The following is a 15,785-nucleotide window of genomic DNA, read 5'->3' on the forward strand; positions in this document are numbered from 1 at the left end:
CAAATTTCTCCTTGAATGTAGATACAGTATATGGTTTTGCAGTGATTTCTGAATGGAAAAAAAGAGTCAAGTCTGAAACTTCAATGGAATATGACATAGGATCATTTGAATTATATATAGAAATGTGGATGTACCTGCCATTAGAGGTAAAAGGGCAATTTACTTGTAATCAAAATGGGAAGAAGCAACATTGTGTCTCTAATTGTCAACAATATATTTCCCAGGTTCTGTTGCTGCAGTATCGGTTCTGAGTTATTTGGCTTGTTTTTTATTTAAAGTGCTGTGGGTGAATGCAGTTGCTTGTTCAAGTTATTGGTAGTGGATAGTTCACCGCTATTTGTTGTCCTCCAGAGATGAACATTAAAAAGAAGTTCTTCTTTAGTGTAGGCAGAACGAAACAACTACGATGATCTGATAGGAAGAAATTCCTCCACAATCCGAGACCAGTAAGTTGCGAGTCTAACACGGGGTGCACGATAGCCGTTCGGAGGCCTGAGCACAGATAACCACGCTTGTATGAGCCGTGTGTCCCTGAAGCAGTCTTTTTAAAACTCTGACTGGCAAGCTGAATGGGCAAAATCTGTGACATTTTGGGGCTCCTAAAATTTTGTGTCCACCTCAAACTGTGTCTAATGTTATATCCTTAAAATAAAAGTCTTTTAATAGTGGGGCGTTCCAAGTGCCATAAAGATCCTGTTTTCGAATGTGTCAGGCGTTTTTTCATTCAGTGCATATGTTTAAATCTGAGTGCTGTTTGGCTGCATTGTCTGTTTTACCTTGTCTGGTCCCTCAAGAGCATTTAAAGAAGATCTTCACTAACATTTCTAGTGCTAATGGCAATAGGGAAAATAATAGCTGAGAGCTGAGACCAGACTGAAAAGAGAGAGGAAGCCATGTATCTGAGATACGCTTGTTTAAGTGAAAGATCTACACTGGTTCTTAAAATGGAAAACCATGTATCTACCTTAAGAACAATGTTTTGTGGTTTTTTTTTTTAATTTATTTCAGTGATTTAGTTTTTATTCCTGTAATATTTGTTTTTCTTTGCAGATTGTTTTTAATTTAAATTGTGGAATTTTTACTTCTCTTGAAATGTATTATGTACTGTATTTTTAGAAATCTTATTTTTAAATAAATATTTTTCAAAAACATAGGACTGTTTTTCTCCCCCACCTCTTTATTAATTAAAATCAACCCAAATTCTAGATTTCAGGACCAAGAGATGATAGGCCACTTTTTTTAGTTTTACGCAATTTGGATGGTTATTCATAATTAGTCGCCTTTTTAGGATACTGTTCTACCGTAATCCCATAATTCATCACACATCAAGAACTAGGTACACATACTAGGGTTGACATTGACAAACACAATATTTGCAGTCAGACATTTTTGTCTTAGAGATGACCCATATGGCTAGATTCAGTCCTTCAGTTTATTTCCCATTTTTTGTGCCAGACACTTTTATAGAAATTTTTTTTTTGAGGAATAATTTACGTAAAATGCAGAATATTCAGGTATACAGCTAGACATTTTAGGGCTAGGGATATTGAATTCCTTAAAGCCTTTGCTCTCATGGAGTTATAGTCTAGGAGTTTCTGGATAGCTTTTTATTCACAAATTTCCAAAGTCTCAACTAACCGCTTTACTTGGCCATGCAAGAAGTCAAAAAGGAGAAAGTATATTCGTGACTATAAATTGGTCAAAAATACCATCTGAAAATCCGTACGTCTTAGAAACCATGAAGGACTATGAACTGCCCTGAGATGGAAAGATACAAGCTTAACTTTAGTTTTAAAATTCTTAAGTTTTTATTGTCATAAAAATCATGTTGATAAATATCCTGGATTAATACTTAAATGACTTGGTAGAATTGTAGATAAAACTACAAACTTACTGTGTTGGTGAATGAAAGCAAATTCAGTTGCATTCTGACCAACTGAAGGATTCTAAAACTTTAATCTTGTTTCATTTTGTTTCCTTTGCTCTGATTCTAGGCAACATTTACAATAATTGTACTTCCTTAGTGATGATCAATTACAATGATTCTATATCTCTTTGGTCATAGGACTCCTTTACATTCATAAAAATTACTGCAGGCCCCAAAGAGTTTTTGCTTATTATGTAGGTCGTCTTAATTGCTATTGGCTGTATTAAAAAATTAAAACTGAGAAGTATTTTTTAAATGCTTATTTATTCATTGGAATAGCAATAATAAGCTGATTGCATGTTAACATAAGTAATGTATTTTTATTTAGAGACTCATGAGTTTTGGTTTTTTTTTTTTTGCAAAGTTCTAGTATCTACCTTCATAAAAGAAATTTGAAATCTCATACTGTTTCTGCATTTAATCTGTTGCATTGTTATTTTGGTTGAAGTATCTAGAGAAATCTGGTCTTATGCAAATAGTGTAGTTGTGAAAAAGAATAATGTTTTCAAGTGGCTGTTCATATTCTTTAATACTACACAAAAACTCAGCAAGTATTGGTTTCCTGAACTTGCAACGTGGAACCAGAAACAATACCAAGAAACGCTTTTAAAGTTTTTAATTTTAATTCCAGTTAGTTAACATACAGTGTAATATTACTTGCAGGTGTACGATGCAAGGTGATTGAACACTTCCATACAATACGCCGTGTTCATCACAAGTGCCCTCCTTAATGCCCATCACCTATTTAATCCATTCCCCCACTTACCTCCTCTCTGGTAACCAGCAGTGTGTTCTCTATAGTTAAAGGAGTCTGTTTCTTGATTTGCCTCTCTCTTTTCCTTTGTTCAGTTGTTTCTTAACATCATATGGTATTTGTCTTTCTCTGACTTGTTTCACTTAGCATTGTACTCTCTAGCTCCATCCATGTCGTCACAAATGGCAAGATTTCATTCTTTTTATAGCTGAATAATATTGCATGGTCTGTGTGTGTGTATGTATATGTGTATACACACACACACACATCTTTAAGTTTTTCTGACAGCAAGCAGGGGAGGGGCAGAGAGAGAAACAGAATCCCAAGCAGGCTCTGTGCTGTCAGCGAGGAGCCCAAAGTGAGGCTTGAATTCACAAACCACGAGATCATGATCTGAGCCGAAATCAAGAGTTGGACGCTTACCTGACTGAGCCATCTAGGTGCCCCTATACCACATCTTTATCTGTGTTCACCAGTTGGTGGACACTTGAGCTGCTTAGCTATTGTAAATAATGCTGTTATAAACATAGGGGTGCATGGATCCCTTTGAATTAGTGTACTTGTATTTTTTGGGTAAATACCCAGTAGTGCGATTATTGGATCATAGGGTAGTTCTATTTTTAACTCTTTGAGGCCTTCCATAGGTTTTCCACAGTGGCTGCGGCAGTTTGCATTCCCACCAACAGTGCAAGAAGGCTCCTTTTTCTCCATATCCTTGCCAACACCTATTGTTTTTTTGTACTGTTGATTTTCACCATTCTGACAGGTGTGATATCTCGTAGTTTTGATTTGCATTTCCCTGATGATAAGTGATGTTGAGCATCTTTTCATGTGTGTATTCGCTATCTGTCTTCTTTGGAGAAATGTCTGTTCGTGTCTTCTGTCCATTTTGAATTGGATTATTTTTTGAGTGTTTTATAACTCCTTTATGTACTTTGGATACTAATCCTTTATCTGGTATGTCATTTGCAAATATCTTCTCCCATTCTGTCGGTTGCCTTTTAGCTTTGTTGATTATTTTCTTTGCTGTGCAGAAGTTTTTTATTTAATAGTTCGTTTTTGTTTGTGTTTCCCAGGCTCTGGAGACATAGCTAGAAAAATGTTGCTATGGCTGATGTCAGAGAAGTTACTGCCTATACTCTCTTCTAGGATTTTTATGGCTTCAGGCCTCACATTTAGGTCTTTAATCCATTTTGAATTTATTTTTGTGTATGGTGTAAGAAAGTGGTCCAGTTTCATTCTTTTGCAAGTTGTCTCTACTTTTTCCGACACCATTTGTTGTAGAGACAGTCTTTTTCCCATAGGATATTCTTTCCTGCTTTGTTGAAGATTAATTGACCATATAATTGTGGGTTTATTTCTGAGTTTTCTGTTCTGTTCTATTGATCTATGTGTCTTTTTCTGTGCTAGTACTATACTGTTTCGATTACTACCGCTTGGTAATATAACATGAAGTCTGGAATTGTGTGTGATGCCTCCAGCTTGGCCTTTCTTTTTCAAGGTTGCTTTGGCTATTAGGGGTCTTCTGTGGTTTTGTACAAATTGTTCTAGTTCTGTGAAAAATGCGGTTGGTATTTGATAGGGATTGCATTAAATGTGCCGATTGTTTTGAGTAGTATAGATATTCAACAATATTTGTTCTGCCAATCCATGAGCATGGAATGTCTTTCCATTCCTTTGTTTCATCTTTAGTTTCTTTCATTAGTGTTTCATAATTTTCAGAGTATAGGTCTTTCACCTCTTTGGTTAGGTTTGTTCTCAGCATCTTACTATTTTTGGTGCAGCTGTAATTGGGATTTTTTTTTTAAATGTCTCTTTCTATTGCTTCATTATTGGTGCATAGAAATGCAAGAGACATTGATTTTGTATCCTGCGACTTTACTGAATTAATTTATTCTAGCAGTTTTTTGGTGGAGTCTCTTGGGTTTTCTCTACATAGTATCATGTCATCTGCAAATAGTGAATGTTTTACTTCGTCCTTACTGGATTGGATGCCTTCAATTTCTTTTTGTTGTCTTCTTTCTGTAGCTAGGACTCCCAGTACTATGTTGAATAAAAGTGAGAGTGGACATTCTTACCTTATTCCTGACCTTAGGTGAAAATCTCTCAGTTTTTCCACATTAAGGATGATATTAGCTGTGGATTTTTCCTATATGGCCTTTATTATGTTGAGGTATGTTTCCTCTAAACCTACTTTGTTGAGGGTTTTTATCAAGAGTGGATGTTGTACTTTGTCAAATGCTTTTTCGGCATCTATTGAAATGATCATATGGTTCTTATCCTTTGCTTATTGATGTGAGGTATCACATTGATTGGTTTTTGTATATTGAACCACCCTTGCAACCCAGGAATAAATCCCACTTGATTGTGATGAATTGTTTTTTAAAATGTATTGTTGTATTCAGTTTGCTAGTATTTTGTTGAGGATTTTTGCATCCATGTTCATAAAAGATATTGTCCTGTAGTTCTGGTTCTCTCTCTCTTCTCTCTCTCTCTCTCTTTTGCTTTTGTGGTGTTTTTTTTTATCTGGTTTTGGTGTCAGGGTAATGCTGGCCTCATAGAATTAACTTGGAAGTTGTCCTTCTCTTCTGTTTTTTGGAATAGTTTGAGAAGAATATGTATTAACTCTTCTTTAAATGTTTGGTAAAACTTGCCTGTGAAGCCATCTGATCCTGGACTTTTGTTTGTTGGGAGTTTTTTGATTACTGAATCAATTTGTTTGCTGGTTCTCAGTGTGTTCAAATTTTCTTTTTCTTCCTGTTTCCATTTTGGTAGTTTATATGTTGCTAGGAATTTATCCATTTATTCTAGGTTGTCTAATTTTTGGTATACAGTTTTTCATAATGTCTTATAATTGTATTTCTGTGGTGTTGATTGTTTTTCCTCCTCTCATTTGTGATTTTATTTGAGTCCTTTCTCTTTTTTTTCCTGATAAATCTGGCTAAAGGATTATCAAATTTATGGATTTTTTTCAAAGAACTAGCCCCTGGTTTCATTGATTTTTTTTTTTTTAACTTCCTATATCATTTATTTCTGCTCTAATCTTGTTATTTCCTTCCTTCTTCTTTTTTGTCTTTTTAGGTTTTGTGTGTTCTTTTTCTAGCTCCTTTATGTGTAAGGTCAGGTTGTTTACTGAGATTTTTCTTGATTCTTGACGTAAGCCTGTATTGCTATAAATTTCCCTCTTAGAACCATTTTTGTTGCATCCCAAAGGTTTTCAACCATTGTATTTTCATTTTCATTTTTTTCCATGTAATTTTTTATTTCTTTTATTTCCTGATTGACCCATTGATTGTTTAGTAGCATGGTATTTAACCTCCATGTATTTGTGGTCTTTGAGGTTTTTTTCTTGTGGTTGACTTCTGGTTTCAAAGTGTTATGGTGAGAAGAGATGCACGCTATGATTTTGAACTTTTTGAGTTTGTTGAGGCTTTTTTTGTAGGCTAATATGTGGTCTATTCTGGAGAATGTTCCATATGTACTTGAAAAGAATGTGCATTCTGCTTTAGGTTGGAATGTTCTGATTATAACTGTTAAGTCCATCTGATCCAGTATGTCATTAAAAGTCATTGTTTCCTTGTTGGTTTTCTGTTTGTGTGATCTCTCTACTAATGTAAGTGGGGTGTTAAAGCCCCCTACTCTTATTGTATTATTATTGATTAGTTCCTTTATGAATATTATTAACTGTTTTATGTATTTGGGTGTTTTCATGTTGGGTGCATAAATATTTACAATTGTTATATCCTCTTGTTGGATTGTTGGATTGTTCCTCTTGTTATATATTGTCCTTCCTTGTCTCTTGTTACAGCTTTTGTTTTAAAGTCTAGTTTGTCCGGGGCACACTAACTGTGTGCTCAGTCAGTTAAGCGTCCGACTTCATTCAGCTCAGGTCATGATCTCATGGTTCATGAGTTCGAGCCCCCACACCAGGTTCTGCACTGGTGGTGTGGAGTCTGTTTGGGATTCTCTCCCTCTCCCTCTGTCTTTCCTTTGTTCCTTCCTCACTTGTGCGCACGCTCTCTCTCTCTCAAATGAGTAAACTTTAAAAAAATGAAGTCTAGTTTGTCCAATATAAGTATTGCTACTCCAACTTTCTTTCTTTTTTTTTTTAAGTTTGTTTGTTTTGAGAGAGAGCAAGAATGAACATGAGTGGAGGAGAGGCAGAGAGAGAGAGAGAGAGAGAGAAACCCAAGCAGGCTCTGCACCATCAGCACAGAGCCCCATGTGGGGCTTGAACTCACAAACAGTGAGATCATGACCCGAGCCCAAGTCAGGAGTCAGTCACTTATCCAACTGAGCCACCCAGGTGCCCATCCAGCTTTCTTTTGACATCCACTTACATAAAAATGTTTCTCCAACCCTTCATTTTTAATGTGCAGGTGTCTTCATATCTAAAATGAGTCTCTTGTAAGTAGCCTATGGATGGTTGTTGCTTTTTAAATCCATTCTGATGCCCTGTATCTTTTGACTGGAGCATTTAGTCCATTTAAATTCAAGGTAATTATTGATAGATAGGTATTTACTGCCATTTTATTACCTGTTACACATTGTGGTTGTTCCTGAAGATTTTCTCTGATTCCTTTGTCTTTCTCTCTTTCATGTTTTGTTGGTTTGCTTTAGCGATACATTTGGATTTCTTTCTCTTTATTTGTATATTTATTAGTGGTTTTTGTTCTGTGGTTATCACTAGGTTTGTATATAACCTCTTCTGCAAATAGCAGTCTATATTAAGTTGATGGTCATTTAAGTTTGAACCGATTCTTCTTTCCGTTTAGGTTTTTGGTTTTAGGTATTTGGTGCCATATTTTACATCCTTTTATTTTGTGAGTTTTTGACTGATATTTTCAAAGAGTCGTTTTTAATATTTCTTGCAGGGCTTATTTAGTGGCCCTGAACTCCTCTAGCTTTTGTTTGTCTGGGAAGCTCTTTATCTCTCCTTCTGTTGTGTAGACAGCCTTGCTGGATAGAGTATTCTTGGCTGCAGATTTTCCCCATTTAGCACTTTGAATATATCATGCCACCTCCTTCTGGCTTGTAAGTTTCTGCTGAAAAATTCACTGATAGCCTTATGGAGTTTCCCTTTATTGTAACTGTTTTTTGTTTTTTTTGTTTTTTTTTTTTTTTTTTTGGTCTTACTACTTTTCAGATTTTGTCTTTAATTTTCCATTTTAATTGGATCTGTTTTTTGTTGATTTTGTTCGGGGTTCTCTGTGCCTCCTGGATCTGGATATCTGTTTCTTTCCCCATATTAGGGAAGTTTTCATCTATTATCACTTCAAATAAATTCTCTGTCCCCTTTTCTTTCCTCTTCTTCTGGTACTCCTGTAATGCAAATGTTACTACATTTAATGGAGTCATTTGTTCCCTAAGTCTATTCTTGTTTTGCATAATTATTTTTTCTCTCTTTTGTTCAACTTATTTTCTATTACTCTGTCTTCTGGGTCATTAATATGTTCCTTTGCCTCTTCCAGCCTGCTGTTCATTGCATCAAGCATGTTTTTCATTTAGTATATTGAGCCCTTTATTTCTGCTGTGTTATTCCTTATCTCTCTTTTAAGGGTCTCACTCATGTTTCCACTCTTCTCAAATCCAGTGAGTATCTTTATGATCATTACTTTAAATTCTTTATCGGACATGTTATTTACATCTGCTTCTCTTAGATCTCTGGCCATGCCCTGTTCTTTCGTTTAGGACAGATTCATCTGTCTTTTCATTTTGTCTTAGTCTCTGTGCCTGTTTCCATTTGTTAAGAAAGTCAGCATCTCTCATTCTTGAGGGTAATGGCCTTATGAAGTGTCCTGAAGTGTCCTGAGTGTAGTGTCTCCTGTTCCCCAGGACCTAGCACTTATGGGAGTGTCTCCAATGTGCACAGCATGTGCTCTGCTGTTGTGTCCTGGCCACATTATCCTTCAGGCCAGTTGTCTGCAGGGGCTCTTTTTGCCTGTTACGAGCAGTGTTTGGTTCCTGGCCTAAATGTGGTGTGTTTTAATTAGGTGTACCCTGATCTGCATATGAAATGGGAACTGTTGCAACTGCCACTGGAACTAAAGCTCTGCAGAGCTTCTAGGTCAAGGGATGTGGTGTGAGCAGAGGTTTGGGCTGGTCTTCTGAGGGGTCTGCCGTATCGGGACTGAGGCAAACATAACTGGGAAGGGAAGTTCTTTGGGAGTTTGTGGGGGGGGGGGGGAGTGGGGCTTGGTAAAGCCAGTTAGGTAGTGAGTGCCTACACTGCCCTGGTTACTGAAGTGGTTCTCAGCTTATGCTGAGGAGCGGGGCAGAGAAGTAGCACCTGCCAGTTTCTTTGTTCTCTGTGAATGCTGCCTCTCTGGGACAGGCTCCGAGATGAACAAATAACCTCCCCATTGGGTGCCCAAGGAACTTTCAGATGGCTGTTTCCATGCTGTATGTCTGCAGGCTGTTGCCCTGCCTTCTGTCCAAGAGCAGCCCCAATGCTCTTTGGGCTCTACCCAAGCCAAGCCCACTGACTTTAAAACTCCAGGCTTTAAGCCCCATTGGTTATAAGAACTCAACAAAATTCAGCCTGTCTCGTTTTCTAAGCTAATTTCTATGGGAACTCATTTTCTCTGTGCACTCCCGTGTGTCAGTCTGTCTCTTGTCCTTCTCCATGACCGCAGCTACCTCCCTACCACAGCAGCCACAGTCTGTTTCTCTCCCACACTGAGTCTCTGCATTTTCTGCCTTCTTCAGTGTGGCCTGTTCTTTACCTTTAGTTGTGGAGTTTGTTCTGCCGGTCTTCAGGTTGATGATCTGGGGTATTTAGGATGATTTGACAGTTAACCTAGTTGTATTCATTGGAGGAGTCAAGCCTAGCATCCTCCTACTACACCTCGATCTTCCAGACTCTCCCCAAAGAACTTCTCCTGTTTTGTTACATTGAAATCCACTGGTCTCTTTTTTCCCTTTGGAAAGTTCTCTTAACTACTGCATGATTTTGTGACAGCATCCATTGGTCATTTGGAAAATATTGGAATAACACAGATCTTCTAAGTGTTGATACGTTTAACTCTATAAAATTAAATTGAAATTTAAAAACTTAACTTCTCTGACAAGGTCAGTAGTAATGTTCAGTACTAGAAAGCTGTTAAACTCATAATACATTACATTTTTCAAAATTCTGGTTTTTACTTGAAAACTTGAATTTTATCATCGGTAACCACATACTGTCAGTAGTTTTCCCTGAGGTGAGAGGAACACTTCACTTACTTTTGAAAAAAAAAAAATGGTCAGATACCTACATCTGAAAAGCCATAGTTGGTCAGTTACTCTTTTAATAAAAAATAGTGTTTCATGAAAAACATGGCTAGATCAGCTTGCAACTCAAACAGGTGCAACCTGTGCTTTTCCTCAAGAATAATCATAGTTGGGATTGCAGGTGAAATCCTTTATGTGTACTTCCCATATTGTCAGGCAGAACATTAGACATGCACTCCAAGATCAAGATTTAATAAAATTAATTATTTTTACTGATACATCAAGGGCACTATTAGGTGAAGCTGGCTTATTCTCTTTCTTGAGCTAAAGTTTATTTGGATCTACTCAATTTGGCTCTTTTTAGGGAAAAAAAGCAATGGAGGAAGATAGGGCAGAACATTATGTGTTTGAGACTCAAGTTCATTTATTCTGTATCTGATACGTGAAAAGGAATGTTAGCTGCTTAAACAGTTTGCATTTGTATATTCCTGCTTTTGAAGCACTTAAAATATAGCATCCTTAAAGATTTACATCTATTTAGTCTTGTTACAAAGACACAAAAACTAAAAACGCCTGATAGTATTATAATACTGCAAAACCATTTGAGAAGCTGCCAGATACTGTAGATGAACAAATCCATACAAATGCTGCTCTAGGCTGACCAATTACCCATATGAACAGCAATTATATTAGCGTGCAAGGGCAATTGGAGGGAAAATTGGACCCTGTGGACATCCAGCTGAGCAAACAGGACTGAGGAGGGAAGGATAGAAGATGTGTGTTAGTTCGAAAGAAAAAAATACATCTAAGCTGACTTAAAAAAAATATGTGTATCAGTTGCAGCATATTCTTTAAATGTCCTCTGGTTGCTTAGTATTTTTCAAATTAGCCCTCTTCTCCAAACAAACAAACAAACAAAATGCCTCTGCTTAGATCAAACGCCCCAATAGCAATGTGTTTTGCATGTAAAAAATACCAGAATAATTCAGGAAATAGAGAACTTGAAATCTACAAATTCAAACATTCAGATGCTACCATACATATGCACTGAAGTGTGTCATTAGTAGTTTAATTGTGGCATGGTCTGGATTGTATTTATCCTTCTTAGTACTGAAACTTACTATTTTTATAACTAAAAGTGTTCCCTACTTCTTATGATTCCTGGCAAAAACTGATTAAGGATCTAACATGATGTGGAGCTTTTGTAGTTCCACACTGACACTATGGATGACTAATCCATAATGAGTAAATAATGACCATCAAGTTAATGAAATTTGTTCTATAAATTGTATAAGCTATGTAACTGTAGGCCAGATATAGCCTGATTCCCTTGAGCAGGTTCATATTTTCATGGCAACTAGAAGTAACTGATAGCAAAGTTTTTTGGGTGATCTATACTTCTTAAAACTTGATTTTTGGGGCGCCTGGGTGGCGCAGTCAGTTAAGCGTCCGACTTCAGCCAGGTCACGATCTCACGGTCCGTGGGTTCGAGCCCCGCGTCAGGCTCTGGGCTGATGGCTCAGAGCCTGGAGCCTGTTTCCGATTCTGTGTCTCCCTGTCTCTCTGCCCCTCCCCCGTTCATGCTCTGTCTCACTCTGTCCCAAAAATAAATAAACGTTGAAAAAAAAAAAACTTGATTTTTGATTTAGAGAGTTCTTGAATGTTTGAAAGCATTTCAAATATTCTTAATGTGGAAAAGCATCCACAATACGGAAAATACAAATCCATCCAAAGTGCTCTAATTTTTGCCATCCATTTTCCATGTGTATCAAGAATTCAGAAAGGGCACAGCAGTTTTTTCTGCTTTAGAGTGTCTGAGGCCTCAGCTAGAAAAACTTGAGACTATGAAGGAGTCCATCACTGGAGACTGCAATTAGCTAACGTTTCATTTACTCCCATGTCTGATGGTTGATACTGGCTGTCAACTGGGACCTAGCTGGGGCTGTCATCAAGAACAGCTCTTTCCAGGGGCCCCTGAGTGGCTCAGTCAGTTGAGTGTCCGACTTCAGCTCCAGTCATGATCTCACGGTTCATGGGTTCGAGTCCCACGTTGGTGTCTCACTGCTGTCAGCATGGAGCCCGCCTCGGATCCTCTGTCCGCACCACCCCCCCCCCCCACCTCTGCCCCTACCCCGCTCACGCACACTCTCTCTCTGACTCTCTCAGAGGTAAATAAACATGAAAAAAAAAAAAGAAAAAAAAGAACACCTTTCTATATGTTTCTTTGGGCTTCCTCACAGCATGGTGGCAAGGTTCCAGAAGAGAGTGGCCCAACAGAATCAGACAGAAGCTATATCACTTTTTGTGACCTAACCTCAAAAGTAATAAAGCCTGCTGAGATTCAGTGAAAGAGAATGTAGACTGTAGTTGTTGGGCAAAGTGTCAAAGTCACATTTCACAGGAAAAGTATGTTAGCTGAGATGTCCTCCTCTTGAGGACATCTATGGAAAACAAAATTTGCCACAATCATTGTCTTATGGAAGAAGTAAGTTACCTTTAATCATATTCCTTAAGATTTCTGGGTTTTATCTTGTGTTTTAAAAAAGTCTTTCCTAAATGAAGGTTATGTATTTTTCAAAAAACTTTGATTATGTTGCTCCTTTGTATTATGATACTAAGTTCATTTAGAGTTTATGGACATAAACTCCAATTAATTTTAATTTTTGTAAACTTCAAAGTTTTTCATACACTTATAAGCTTTTATTTTTGTAATAAGTGTGTAGTGGGAGACTAAGTTTAAGTTTTTTAGGTGTACAAAGTATCACCAACACAATTTTGGTTCACATAGCTTATTTTTTCATATCACTTGTGTTCTTGGAGGTGTGTTGCATACATTTAAGTCTTCTAATTATTATTGCTAAACATTTCAGAAGCATTCACCTATGTTTTTATAATTGTTAACTTCATGTAAGAAATGGTATTTTTAAATACCCCCACCCATTTGAAACAGAAGCCTTTCATGTTTTTGTTTTCCAGAATTTCACATAAATAGAATTATACATTTACAGTGTGTCTTCTTTTTTTTTGATAGACTTCTGCTCAGCATGTTTTTGAGATTCATGCATGTTGTATCAATGTTGTTGTTATTCTTTTGTATGAATACTCCTTAATTTGTTATCTATTCTACTTCCTGAAAGTTATGAATGATTGGTGTTATTTCTTTAAATATTTGATAAATTTCAGCAGTGTAGATAAATGGGCCTGAGTTTTTCTTTTCTTATTATAGGTCTATTCAGGTTTTTCCATTTCTTCTTAAGTCTGGGAAATTTATGTCTTTCTAGGAATTTGTTTCATCCAGATTGTCTAATTTGTTGGCACAAGGTTGTTCATAGTATTCCCTTAGAAACCTTTTAATGTCTGTAGTGTCAGTAGTGATGTCCCCTTTTTCATTCCTAATTCTGCTAATACGTCTTCCTTCTTTTGTTAGTCTGCTTAAAGGTTTGGCAAAATTGTGATCTTTTTAAACATTTTTAAAGTTATTTTTAAAATTTTTATTATTTATTTTTGAGAGAAAGAGAGAGAGAGAGAGAGAGTGTGTGTATGCAAGCCAGGGAGGGACAGAGAAAGAGGGAGGGAGAAAATCCCAAGCAGGCTCCATGCTGTCAGCACATAGCCCGATCTCACGAACTGTGAGATCATGACCAGAGCTGAAATAAAGAGTAGGATGCTTAACCAACTGAGCCAGTGATCTTTTTAAGTGACATACTTTTGATTTCATCAATTTTCTCCAATTTTGTTTTTTATTTTATTGATTTATACTAAAATTTCTTATTTCCTCCTTATTTCTTCTGCCTACTTTGAGTTTTCTAGTTGCTTTTCTTTTTATAGTTTCTTAGGGTGAAAGAAAACTTAAATTATTGACTTTAAACTTTTATTGTTTTCTAACTTCTACTGATTTTTCAAAGCTATAAATTGCCTTCTTACCACTGCCTTAGCTGAATCCCATAATTTTGATCTGTTGTGTTTTTGCTTTCATTCAACTCAAAATACCAGTAAAACCTTAGTTTGCAAGGCATAATTCATTCTGGAAATATGCTTGTAATTCAAAATGCTTGTATATCAAAATGAATTTCAAGAACCATTGGCTCAGTTGTGATCATGTGATGTTCGGCATCACATACTACTTGTATTGGAGGACATCGCTTGTTTATCAAGTTAAAATTTATCAGAAATGTTTGCTTGTCTTGTGGAACACACAACAAGTTACTCACAATCCAAGGTTTTGCTATAGTTTCATTTCTCTTAAGATTTTTGACCATGGATTATTTACAAGCATGTTGTTTAATTTGCAAGAATTTAGAAATTTCTCAAATTTATTTCTACTTTTGATTTCTAATTTAATTCCATTATTGTTAGAAAATACAGTGTCTCGATTATTTTAATTTACTGAGATTTATTTTATGTCCTAGCGTATGATGTCTCTTAAAGAATCTTACAAGTGTATGTGAAGAGAATGTGTATCCTGCTGGTTTGGGGTACAGTGTTCTTTAACTATCAGTTATGGCAAGTTGGTTAATATGTTTTGTCAAATCTTCTATATCTATAGTGGTTTTCTGTCTAGTTCTCTTAGCTATTGAAATTAGGGTATTGAAATCTCTAGATATTATTGAATTGAATATTCTTTTAATTCTTTAAGTTTTTCTTCATGTATTTAGGGCTCTGTTGGATGAATGTAGATTTATAATTGCTAGAGCTTTCTGGTTGTATACCATACTGCTTGGTTTATTACAAAGATTTTATATGTACGAAATACATAGAATATATATATGTACATGTATATATACATGCACACACAACAGCACAAAGGAAGAGAGGAAATGAACCTATGTTGGGATAAAGTTTCTGTATTTTGCTGGCATTAAGTTAGTGTTAATTCATAGTAGACTGTAGTGAGTTACACTACACTGGAATAATCACTAAAAAAATAATCTAATAAAATACAATTTAAAATCAGTAGAGGAATTAAAATGGTACACTAAAAATACATGTTTAAGACAAAAGGCAGTAGGAGAGGAATAGAAGGGGAAAATGATTTAAGATGTAAGATATAGAACGCAAACAGTAAAATAGTTTTTATAAATCCAATCATATCAGTAATCACTTAAATATAGAATAAAAGCTCCAATCAAAATGTACAGATGGCCAGACCGGATAAAACAGCAAGATTCAACTATACACTGCCTATAAGAGACATAAGTAGACTGACAATAAAAGGATTGTAAAAGATAGACCATGCAAACAATAATCATAAGAGAGCTAGAATAGCTATAATGATATTGGGCAAAAGAGATTTTATACCAAGAAACATTACTAGAGACAAAGAAGAATGTTTCAAAAAAGAGGTATACTGAAGGATCATGGTTTAATAATATCAATAATTTTTACTGCTTCATGAAGGTTTCTTGAGACTGACCTTGTTTTCTTTCAGATTTAACGAGGATGCACACTACAATGATTACTAATACAGTGGGGTGTTCCGTCTGATTTCTGCTAAAAGGCCATAAAGCATGGTTTTAGAACTGCTGAATTAGGTCATTTTCACTTAACATAGTTATCATTATGGTTGTGTTAAGTCTAACATCTTGCTAGTTTTAAATGACTTGTCCTATCCTTTTTCTGTTTTCCTGCCCGTTTTGGATTTAGTATTGCTTTAATACTCCATTTCATCCCCGCTATTGGTTTATTAACTGTACCCCTTTTAATGTTTTAATCATTTCTTTCAGAACTACAATATGCCTCTAACTTACCAGCCTATTTTCAGATATTATTATTTTTCCACTTCATGTATAATGCAAAAATCATACAACATTTTGTTTCCATTTCCCTCTTCTTTCCTTTTGAATGTTGATGTCATATATTTACTGGTACATGTGTTATAAAGCTCACAATAAC

The sequence above is a fragment of the Prionailurus viverrinus genome, chromosome D4, assembly GCF_022837055.1.
Source record: "Prionailurus viverrinus isolate Anna chromosome D4, UM_Priviv_1.0, whole genome shotgun sequence".
Lineage (NCBI taxonomy): Eukaryota > Metazoa > Chordata > Mammalia > Carnivora > Felidae > Prionailurus > Prionailurus viverrinus.